The following is a 12,376-nucleotide window of genomic DNA, read 5'->3' as shown; positions in this document are numbered from 1 at the left end:
TCTAAAGTACAGATTGTTTTATCTTTTCTCTGCTTTTTGGAGTTTCAAGAGATAATAACCCACTCTCTTTCTCAGAGGTAAATGGCTTTCTGAAGTATCCCGGTTAGTGAAACATGATGCTGTGGGATAGATTAGGATTTTGAATCAAGCTATGTCTGATTATTTTTACTCTTTTTAGAATACAAATTCTGTCTGATAGTTAGAACATTTCACACTTCCATTGGGTTAGTAAGCCTGGTTGCAACAGTGACAAGGACACATTTCAAACAGCCTGAAATCTGATGAAGTGTGTAATTTTGCATTTATTTGCATTTATTTTCCACACACCTACCCCTGCCTCTGGGGATTTCTGGGAGCATAGAAATCCTGGCAGAAATATGGAAAAAGGAAAACTATTTCAGCAAGTGTGTCATTGAGAAAACGTGATTCAGTCACTAGCGTAAGCAGAATTTCCTGTTCAGATGGGACAGTCTGTGCCTTGCCTGGAGGAACTGCAGACAGACAGAAGCGTACCCAGAGAAAACAAAATTAAATTCTGTGAGCTGTTAGAGCTACTTGTTGTGTGCTGTGGATGCATGAATTCATGAGCGTGGTGTTGATTTCCTTGTTGTTAGGAGTGAAGCATTTTTGATTCAAAGTTACCAAGTTTATGCTCTATGGACCATCTGGGACTGAAGCATAAAGTGTTAATTTTATTTTTTTTTTTTTGGTCTGTGTGGGTTTTTAAAAACATGTAATCGATGAATAAGGAGCATAGTGCGGTAGGGGCTCTCATTTCAGATCAGGCTGTGGAAGTCCCAGTGTTGTTGGACGAGCACCGCTTGCTTTGAAGCCGCTGAGAGTAAAGCAGGGGGTTGCGGCAGTCAGCTGTGCCCTGCAGTGCGTTGGCAGGCTGAGACCAGGAGCCGGGTTTCTGCATCGGTGGGACTGAGCCAGTTGCCAGTCCCAACAGCTCCAGGTTGCATGTGCATTTATTTGGGAACGGTCATACCTGGAATGGGGCTTTGGGCCCGTCTGTGTCGAGGACCCTTCTTTCAGGCTGTGAGTGCTGGCCTGTTTGTGCATGAACAATAGCTGCCCTCTTTCTTTCCAGAGTTTGCTTTTCTGAAACCTTTTTCGACCTCTTGCTGGTGTACATCTCGCTGCCATAATCCTCATGGCTCACATCAGGGAGAATGCAAAGTTATAATGTGTAGTTATGATCGACCTCTAAAAATACAACCCCTGAAACCTGAACAGGTGAACGAGCTCTCATCCCTTTTTCACCAACATCACAGCTTGCTGCTCTCCCTAGGCTGGACGCTGCTTTTCCCTGTCCTCAAAAGACCAATCTCTGTCTCCAGTGCCTTTGCCCTCAAACCTTCTCCCTCTTTTTGTACATGCATCCCTTCGATGGGAGCAGCCATGCTAGGTGCTCCAGAGCTGATCTCAGCACCTGGAGGACAGAAGGGGCCATCTCTACCCAGGGCTTTGCAGTTTGGCAAGTCAGCGGGGCCTTTTCATGACTGCTGTGTAATCTTTAATTTTAGTATCTGTGAATTTTTGTGCGGGTGGAAGAGGGTTGGGTTCTTAAAGTAAATGTATGTCAGTCAGTTATGGGGTTTAAGGAAACTATTTGCAGAATTTTACCAAGACCAGGAGTAGTAAAACATCCTTAATACATCATTAATTAGTAAAGAATTAATAATGCATAGTTAATTAGTAAAACATCTTTAATAGTCTCATACAAAGCACAGAACCAGCTGTACAGCTGCACTTCAGCAGCAGGTACTGCCCGCTATCACACATTGCACGGCTCACGTTGAACATTGACTGGAGAACAGTAGATGCCTTTTTCAGCCAGGAGCTGCTGATGGGTCCCTTGCCCTACAACCTTGCCGTTCTGGACCATGGTGGTGAGCTATCACGATGCAAGTGCAACCTTCTATGGCTTTATCCAGGACTTCCTGGACAACGAGCAAACCAGAAGGTGAATTAAAACCAAGTACAGCAGCTGTTTCCACCTGTGGTGACCGAGTCCCTTACCTGTTATGTTACCTGTGATGGAGCAATGACAGATGTGATGTTTCTATGGCCTTGGAGGTTAAACGCTATGACCCCTGATGTCTGGTTCGGGCCCCTGTGTGTACACCTTGGGTTGGGGACAGAGCCTGCTTGCTGGTGTGCGTGTATTTTTATTTTCACTTGTCCCTGAAGTTGGGTCTCCAGGGTCACAGCCTGGCCCTTCCTTACTGCCACAGGCAGGTCAGAGTGGGTCAGTTTTAGAAATTGTCCCCAATAAATTGGTCTGGCTCCTTTGACAAGCCAGGCACTTTCACACTCAGCGATGTGGAAAACTCCAAATTTCAGTCCCACTCATTAAATAATTACGACTTAATCCCTCAAATAGTTCCATTATAAAATCATGGATAGTTTCACATTCTAGTTCGTAGGCACTAGGTATGGTGTACTTGGTCCACACACTTTTAAACACCCCTCCTTTTTTTAAAATACTCTGAAGGTTACAAATTCTTCAATGTTACCTGATGGTCTGGGCTCTGTGGTGACAAAGATGGCAAATATTGCAATAAAATTAATTTGAAAGTTGATACTACTGAATTGCTTTTGGGATTGAGAGTGGGGTTGGTTTGTTGTCTCCTGTTGGCATGAGCAGCCAACTTGCAAATCCCTGTTCCTCTGTGCAAAGCCAAGGCATCCTGTGTCCCGTGCAGAGGTTGCTTCATCTAACGAACAGCAGGATTTGGGGCTGCCGTACCAGAGCTGGGGCAGCAGCAAGGCATTGCTTCTGACCGCCACGGAGCTGGGTTCCTTTGTCTCCTGCAGATGTATGTATTTCTAGATACAGGAAATACGCACCAGCGTAAACCTGGGTTTGGACCTAATCCTGTGGAGTGTGACGTTTGAGCTGCTTTTCCACTGAGTGACACGTCTGGGGCAGCCCCTTTCCCAGTCACCAGGGGCAGCGTGGGTGAGGAGCCTCCGCGCAGTAGCTGAGCCGAGCACCACGTTTCGGAGTGTATTTCGGGCAGAGCCAAGCCCGTGATGCTGAGCGAGAGCAGTGTCATGTGCTTTCAAGCAGGAGATGGTGCAGAGGAGGTGAGCGCAGGGTGCGAGAGGGAGGCTGTGACACTGCCGGGAGCGAACCTAAGGCTCAGCTTAGCACCAAGCAGCCTGAGCATCCCGCTCTTCTTTCACCACTCTGGTGGTTCTCCCTAATTCTGAAGAAAACTCAGCCTGAGATATGTCGGGAGAGATTTAGGATCAATGAGACGCCAGTCAAATTCAGACTCGCATTTGCCTTGCACTTTATTTTAAAGCTGACACAAATTTACTCAAGAAATCTGATTGCAGCTCTGTGCTTCCCCCGTCTGTTACCTGCTTTGTGAACAAATGTACTCCTCTCATCCAAGGGATGAGGCTTTGCCGGGAAAACCCACCGATCTCCTAAGTGTGTGGGAATTTATTGACTGAGAAATATTTGCCCTAGCCCATATTTTCCACAAGAGTGAGCTGACAAGCAGGCGTTAGCTTGAGCCCACCAGTCCAGACAGCAGGCAGGACTAGCCTCTGCTTGCTTTCACCCCCCAGCAGCTGCTCAGAGCAGATCAACTTCTGGCATATATATATATATATTTTGTTTGTAGCATAATTATTCACAACCAATGTAGAAAACCTGAAGCTTCTTTTCCCTCCAAGGTGCTTTTCATTTTGCAGCAAAAAAGATCCACCCTACTCGAGACTCAGCTTGTCACATCAGATGCAACCAGGAGGTAACGACAGGAGATAGGGAAAAACAGGAAACAGGAAACGGGGCAAGGGAGAGAAGAGAGCGGGAACAAGGTGGTGGGTTTCTGCTTGTTTTCCCAAGCCAGCTCTATGTTTGACTTTACACACCTGGCTAATCAGATGTTGAGAAAAGGAGGGTGAGACTGGTGCTCCCTGGGCTGCCTTAGCACTTTCCTGTTGCTTTCACTTAATGGAAGGAAAGTACCTCTTTTTCCATGCTTTCTGCGTGTCTGTTGCTCCGTGCTCTTCCATCTGGAATGACTTGCCCACGTGCCAATATCTCCCAGGTTATTTTATTAACAGAGACTTCTGCAGGGATAGAGATGCCTCCCGTTCAGGCGTCTGCTGCAACGGGCTTGAGCAAATGCCTGAGGCCGCTGTCGCCTCCTGGCTCTCTGCTCGTCCTTCGGGTCTTCTGGGGGGAAAAACACCTCCACGTTTCAATGTCTAATTCAGCAAGTCACAGAGATGCTTTTAACCCGTACTTCCTTAGGAAAGCATGACTAGGCGCTATGTTTCCAGTTGCAAGTTTGAAATGAGGGCCTAATTACCTTTGGTAGTGATTCAATGAAGGAAAGAGTATGGGCTGCTTCTGCTGACCCGACGATCCCCTCCTGTGACACCCACCAGCTGTCACCCCCCATGCGATGTTTTCAGCAATAGTGCAGCCAAAGAGGATTGATTCTTGTGAGATGATACCAATCTGAGCCCTCAGCCGCTGGATATTTAGTGTCTTTTCATTTTGACCGTCCAGGAGCTAAGGAGTCAGGAATAATATATTTTAATCATGGTACTTTATAGATGGTTGGGTTTTATTTTGTGGGGTTTTTTTTTGTTTGGTTGTTTTTAGTTTGGCTACATTAAGGCCTTTAGCAGACAGGGCACTCGGGCCATTTCATGCCCTGTGTCTGTTAAGTTAGCTGCTTACACGTGGCAGCAGAGAAGGGGAGATGAAAGTGAAAGCCCAGTTATAATTGCAATCAATATGATATTAGACATTGTTATCAACCTTGAAAAACTCCAGCTGTATGAAGCCACCGTATTGCACCCCACTTGTTTATCACCCTAACTACAAGAGCAGACACAGATCCACTTTCTCTGCCACCTTGCTGTCAGTACTGGAGACATTTGGTACTATGCTGGTGACCCCCTATGTTCCTATACCCTGCTGGTTACTAAAGTATGTGACAATCTATTATGGACAACTTGCATACTTTATTATTATTTATAATTACTTTATTATTTATTTATTATTATTACGGACAACTTGGGATAACTTTAAGTTATCCCTCAAAAATTCTGGTTAAATATTAGAGTGCTAGTTATACGTTCAAGGTCTGTGCTCAGGTAGACTCATGCAGGAAAGTCTTGAAAAATCATCTCTGCTGCATTAACCCCATTTCCACTGGCTCTTAAAGATGTTGCACTAAGAGACAGGTGAGGTTTTGGCACGAGAAGACACAAAGCAAAGCTTAGCCCCAATTTAGTTGGATGCGTCAGGCGTGAATGGGTTTGCACAGCACTGGTTCTGAGTAGCTGTGATATGGGTGGGAGAAAAAAAAAGAAAAACAGGCTTGGAATAAATTAGAGAAATATGCTATGGTGTGTGTAACACCGTGGTTACTTACCAGCTTCTCTTCTTCCTTGCTGTAACTTTCTGTGGAGGGTAATCTTTCAAACAGCATGAACAAGTGGGTAGCCAACTTTTTGGCTTGGGCATAGTCTGGAGTGAAAGAACTGCTTTGTCCTAATGCCATTGCACCAAATACAACTGCTGAAAACACTCTGTAAAGGTAAAAAGGAGAAAAATATACTGACATTGATGTGGCAAAGGCAATAAAATCTTTTATGGGCATATTAGGGGCTTCAGATAAATGCTCATTAATAAAGGTGAGGTAGGGTAAGAGCTGTCTATTGCAAACTCTCTGACTTTTTTCCTTACTGAGAAAATCCATAATTTGTTTGTAGGGAGGAGAGTAGCACTCTGTGCTTCCCTTCCCTGCCCCTTGTCTGGATTTATTAGAAACTGATGTCTTGATTTCTGTTTCTGTTGTTAACGCATGAGATGCGGTAGGACGTATTGTTCCTTGCAGCTCAGTTGCTTCATCTATAAAATTGAAGGTATTAGCTGTGGAGCAGTCTGAGGATTCTGGAGAAATTGCCATTCCACATTTCCTTTGAATGTCCCAGTCCTCCAGGTGCGATCAGGTCATTGAGTTCAGGCGAAAAAGGCAAAAGACAAATAGGAGATGAGAAAGAGCCGTGAAATGTGGGATGAGCAAAGGGTAGTAGGAGAGGATGTATCTGAGGAGAAGGGATTCACTTGAATGCGTAGGGAAAGGGAGCGTAATGCTGGTGTTAGAGACGGGGTTGGTGTAATCGGGATGAGAAGCTGCTGTAGCCTCAGCAGCATTTTTTGCCTGACAAGCGTGTGGCAAGTGCTGAAAGCAGGCATGGGACGTGCATGGGAGACAAGGTGTCTATTGACAAATACAGACAGGGATTTCAGCTGTAGGGAGACAAGCAAAAGAGTTGATTAGACGCTGGAGATACGGAGGGAGGAAAGAGAAGGTTGGAAAGGTGCCAATTGGTGGGAACAATGGCAACAACTCACTGGCAACACTCGAAGAAGCTTTTTCAGCTCTGGCTGGGCACTTTCCAGATAGGGTGTTTGCTGAACCTTTCTCTTGCTCTCCTCCTCTCTTGTTCCAGGGTTTATAATTTCCTCACCTCAGTTTCACTGGTTACTTGCTCCACTTACCTTTTAATCTTGTCCACCTACACTCCCCACGGCTAAGCCATGTGATTCTGCTGTTGTTAAAGAAACCTTGTTGGCCATGAAAACAAGGAATGGCTTGGCTTTGCCCATCCTCATGTTGCCTCCCTTTTATCCTGGGGAACCTGGTTACGAGGGAAATTGTACGCAGGTAGCTAGACACAGTCTGAAAGCATCACTCATTTTGGATTTGTAATAGTGTAAGAAAGGAGGGGGAATGTAAGGGTAAAGAATGGAAGACAGAGTATTTATTGATTTTTTTCGTTCTGTACGCCATAATTTCATAATACCTATAGAAAAATCAAACGTACTCTCCCATATGAACAAAAAAGAATCTAACAAAGAGATACTTACAAAAACATGCCCATTTCTCACTAGATAGGCACCAAACATTAAATACCCAGCGTAAGTAAAGTACATAATAGCTTGTGTAAAGGCAAAAGCAAATCCAAAGATATGTGTTCTTTACAGAATTTCTGTAACAGAAAAAACATATAATCACAATCATATTGTACATTCACTTGTAGCAATCGAGAATGTGAAACGCATCCTACAATTCAAAGGAATCCACAAGTCCTTAGTATCTTAAAGTAAAATAATCTCCAGCTCTTTGTAAGATCCTAACCTAAGACATCATCATTCCTGTATACTTCAGCTTCCTCTCTGTCTGCAAAAACTCCAACTATCACAACAGAAGAAGAGATTGCTCCAACTCCAAATATTTTGAGCACGTACAATTTGGATTGTCTTTACCTCATACATTCATTTAAACTATTTTAAAAATTATAACATGGTTGCAATTCAAAGTTTCAACTGACACATCAGGAAAATCATTGAGAACTTTAGAATTTCTACAAAGCAGAAATTACTTGTTCAATAGAACAAATGTTTGTGCTTTGTCTTGCATTGAACCAAAGCAAGTGACAATTCATGAGGTTTCACATGGCCTGCAGTAGTACTTGGATAGAATAGCAGAGTGAACAAATAAAGGAGCTCCTGTGCAGGTCTACCCTTCCAGTCCATTCCTCAGGAAAATCCCACTGATTTTGATAGGAATCTTACCTAAACATACAGGTAAAGACTGACTTTTGGTTTGTTAAACAATAGATTCCCTCAGAAGAAAGGGCTTGTGATTATAAGAATTAATAAAGGCTTCCATTTGCAGAATTACAACAGCCACGAACAATATCATGGACACTTTGAAAAAAAAAAAAAGTCGTTTATAGCATTACCTTTAGAACATTATCTAAAATGTCAAGAACACTAGCTTGAAGGGAAAGATAATCTGTATTTTTTATATCAAAGCTGAGTTTGGAATAAAAGATTTTATAATGCACTGACAGAGACAAATTTTGATTCAGATTATTGGTGTTAATTTCTGTTCATTTTAAAAAGGAATATTTCAATATCTTTTTTGGGGGGGAAGTATTTTTAACCTGTGTGATGCTTGCAAACTTTGTCCATATATAAGATCAAATTTTCTTTCCTGGGTCAAAGTAACAACAATTCAAATATTTCCTATGGCTTCAGAAGCACCCTGTATTGAAGAACAGATATTCATCAGCAGAAAAACAAGATTATACAGATTTTTTTTTTAACGTAATCCCATAAATAGAATAACTGCAATAGAAGTATATATACAATACTGTTAAAAGACTGATTGCAACATTTGTAGATATGCTGCTGTTAAATATATCCAATTAGCATGGATTATAGTGGTGAAGTTGAGGCAGCATACAGCTTAACACAGGCCAGCAATAGGAGTTTATTTTCCAGTGGGTTTGTGAAACCTGTCACAAGGATGATGCCATGTGGCTGTCATCACTGCAGGACCCCAGGCAGGATAAACCGAAGGAGCCTACACCTCCTGCAAATGCCTTTGGAACTGCAGGGTAACCATATGTCCACATTTTCAAAAGCAACTAGTGATTTTGAACTCACCCTTAAAGAAATTATCTTTCCCAGGGTGCATTCTCAGCATTTTTGGAAAATCGGGAGTTTTTCAAAACTCCTAAAGGAGAAACTCAAAGCCACTGGCGGTTCTTAAAAATGTGCAGACAGGTCTTCCTGGCCCATATGGCAACTTGGCATCTAATTCCTGTCAATTTTATGTCTTTGAAAATCTACCTGTTTTGCCACAGAATTAAAAATAGTGGGTAGAAGTTTTTCAAAAAGTTTAATGATGCTACGCACCCAATCTTGATTGAAAACTAGTTGAAGCTCATGCCTTAATTTTCTTATTGCTCCCCAAATATTAAGGGGGTTTACTCGTAGTTAATTAATATAATCAGCAAACCATCTAATAACAATTCATTTAGTCTTGGTGAAGAATGCAGCAAATCAAAACTCAAAATGTAAAGCATCTTGAAAAGCGATTTTGTATTTTCATGTAACACTATACTCACTCTAGCTCATAATTTTGTTCTAATGTACTCATTTTATGGGAAAAGATAATTAGAAATTACCCACTGTCTAGAAAGTCACCTAGGATCTGGGACTGAAGCTCAATTCTTTCTCATGTGTTGTCACCCATGTGAGATTCGTACACTGTGGAATTCCACTACCTTCACAGAAGCCCCCCATAGTGTCTGTACCACTGCGAATCACAGAATCACAGAATCGCATGGGGTTGGAAGGGACCTCTGGAGATCATCTAGTCCAACCCCCCTGCCAAAGCAGGTCCACCCAGAGCAGGTTGCACATGTCCAGGCGGGTTTTGAATGTCTCCAGAGAAGGAGACTCCACCACCTCCCTGGGCAGCCTCTTCCAGGGCTCTGCCACCCTCGTGTGCTTGTAGATTGTACCAAGAGCTAACTGACTCCATTAGATAAGTGTATGACTAATTCTGCTGCTCATAAAGAAGGCATGAAATACATTTACTCTCTTTTAGCTATGTTGTTTCTGCACTACCTTTCACTAGGAGTAGTTTATTTTTCTCTTTGGTGTGTGAAGATGGCATTTCTCCATAGGCTTTTTACCAGGAAGAACCCCTCTTTAAAAAAGAGAAGTGTAGATTTTTACCTAGAGCTAAAACCGGATGCTTGGGACTTGTTTTCCTTCAGGTTTGCTTGAGATGCTGGTAGTGAAACATTTTGCTGAATTGCTATGGAAATACGTATGTTTTAAATTTTGCCAAAAACTGGGGATCTGCAAAAAATTGTTTTGATTAATATAGTCTGCCAAAAACAGATATTCAGGTTATCGCCCAACAATCATCTAACCGTTCTTACAAATAGTCTTCAAGGAAGTTGGCATGAGATAATGATAATCAGCTGTAAACAACGTGACTATGAAATAACTTCAAAATATTTCAGTGCACAAGAATGCACTCAACAAGCTTACTTGTTTGGCAAAACTTTATGAATAATCAGTGACAGTATTTTGAATTTTTTCTTGATTACCCTATCATGTAAAGACAAGGAGGTTTCTTTTTTTTTTCCCCAATGCATATATTCTTCTGAAAAGAAACCGCTTTTAGCTTCTTTTATTAATGTGTAACAAAACACCTCCAGGCTTGTGAAACATCAGCCTATACTGTAGTGGTACTTGGAAGAAAACGTGACTTTCAGCCCTCAAATCAGCAAGAAAAAGGCAAAGCCTAGCAGCTCTGAACACGAGCGGTAACCTCCAAAAACTCAACTGTACCCATGTGCTTAGCAGCCCTCTCCTTCTACATCATTACTTCTGCACAATGAGTAAACGCTTAGACAATCTACAAATAAGAAACACAACAGATTAAATAACATGAGGGATAAGATACTGAAATATTTAAATTATGTGGAAAAACCAACATAACTGCATGTAAATATCATCTGGCTTCCCTACAAAGACAATCATCATGTTTTCTTTATGTCTATATTACTGATAAGAATAGATTTACAGGCAGGTAAGGTGAAATTTTGCTCTGCACAGCCAATTTCAATACACTTTGAGGCTGAGAAGCTTTATAGTTGTCTTACTAAGAACCTATATTGAATTTATTCTTCTGAGAAGCAACAACACAGTCAATTGTTTTGGATTGTTCCTTTGTTTTTCCAATAGCCAACCTGGGGGCTCACAGGGGTTTCCCAGTTTACCTCCTGGTCCCTGCATTACCCTCTTGTGCCTTTTCCTAGCCCTCGTACACTATGAGCCTCAGCCGGGGCTGGTAAGTGTCCCGTGCAATAACGGTATGAGCTGGAAAGAGACACAGAAGATAGATACCAATTTTAACCAGATCACACCATGATTGCACTGGATACTTATTTCAAAGGAGTGTTGTGAGACCTTGTTTGTTAAATTCAAGTTGCATTGCAAGCCTCAGCTGAAAAATGTTGTAGAATTCATCAAAGATTAGTTAATTCCTTTGAATTCTCTTGACCGTTTGTCAGACTTATACTGGGAAAAAAGTATTATTAGATAATACTTGTTTACATCTGTTGGGGAACACATTCTGTGGATGCCTTGTGATTTGACCTTACAAGGAACCATGGCTATGTAAATTTATGCCAAAATGCCCGGCAGGCGAAACCAAGAGGAGTTTCCTTTCTTTTTCTTTTAGTGGGAAAAGGACTAGGCGTAAACACCCCAAACAGTTTTCTGATCAGTCTCGAGGCATAGAAATGCCTCTGACAAACTTTCCTAATATAGATCATGGAAAGAGAGACTAAGATTTGCTGTGCCCGAACTCCTCTGCACAGCTGACTGTGGTGTAATGGGAGGGAAGGAAAGGGCAGAAAAGAAGATTCCACAGGTGCTGCATTGCTTGGAGTGTGTCAAAACCCAGTCCCCACAAAGTTCAGTCTGTCCTGAGACAGCACGTCTTGGGAAGTGGGGAAACAGTTCTCAAAGTTGCGAAATGAAGGAACACCCTCCCTCTTTGCTCCCACACTCCCATTTTCCTCTGACACAGATTCCCAGGCTCCTGCTTCCCTTCCCGGATGAGAGGGGAAGAAATGAAAATCAGAGCAAAGGATTGCAGGGAACAGTCAGCTACACTGTCACCGTGACATTTTCATGCATCACGAGTGTGACCAGCAGTTAGAGGGAGGTCATCCTCCCCCTCTGCTCACCCTTCCGGTGAGGCCCCATCTGGAGCACTGTGCCCAGTTCTGGGCTCCCCAGTTCAAGGTCAGGGAACTGCTGGAGAGGGTACAGCAGAGGGCTACGAAGATGATGAGGGGCCTGGAGCATCTCTCTTATGAGGAGAGGCTGAGGGACTTGGGTCTTTTTAGTCTGGAGAAGAGAAGACTGAGGGGGGATCTGATCAATGCTTATAAATACTTAAAGGAAGGGTGTCAAGAGGATGGGGCCAGTCTTTTTTCAGTGGTGCCCAGGGACAGGACAAGAGGAAATGGGCACAAACTTGAATATAGGAAGTTCCACCTAAACATGAGGAGGAACTTCTTTCCTGTGAGGGTGGCAGAGCCCTGGAAGAGGCTGCCCAGGGAGGTGGTGGAGTCTCCTTCTCTGAAGACATTCCAAACCCACCTGGACACGTTCCTGTGCAACCTGCTCTGGGTGGACCTGCTTTGGCAGGGGGGGTTGGACTAGATGATCTCCAGAGGTCCGATCCAACCCCATGTGATTCTGTGGTTTTTTGATCTTTATTACTGCTGGTTTCTATACTGTGCCTTTCTATGCTAAGCCCACAGACAATTGCAAGGTGAGAGAAAGAGATGGCATGTGACAGGTAGAAGAGAGGGGCTCTGAAAGGAAACAAAGAAAAAAATGGAAAAAATGGAAAGAAATGAAGAAGGGGCAAAAAAGCAGAGTACTGGGAAAAGATAGAATGGAAAACAAATCATATGAAGAGCGGTTGAAGGAGCTGGGACT

The 12,376-nt window shown here is 42.9% G+C and overlaps 1 pseudogene; it reads right to left on the bottom strand.

The window, feature by feature from the left end:
- Positions 1-4,120: 4,120 nt before the first annotated feature.
- LOC141471197 (ATP-dependent translocase ABCB1-like) overlaps positions 4,121-12,376 on the bottom strand; it is a 31,633-nt pseudogene continuing 23,377 nt past the window's right edge.

The sequence above is a fragment of the Numenius arquata genome, chromosome 12 (genome assembly GCF_964106895.1).
Source record: "Numenius arquata chromosome 12, bNumArq3.hap1.1, whole genome shotgun sequence".
NCBI lineage: Eukaryota > Metazoa > Chordata > Aves > Charadriiformes > Scolopacidae > Numenius > Numenius arquata.
The sequence above is the reverse complement of the archived record's forward strand: the minus strand, read 5'-3'. Positions and strand labels throughout refer to the sequence as shown.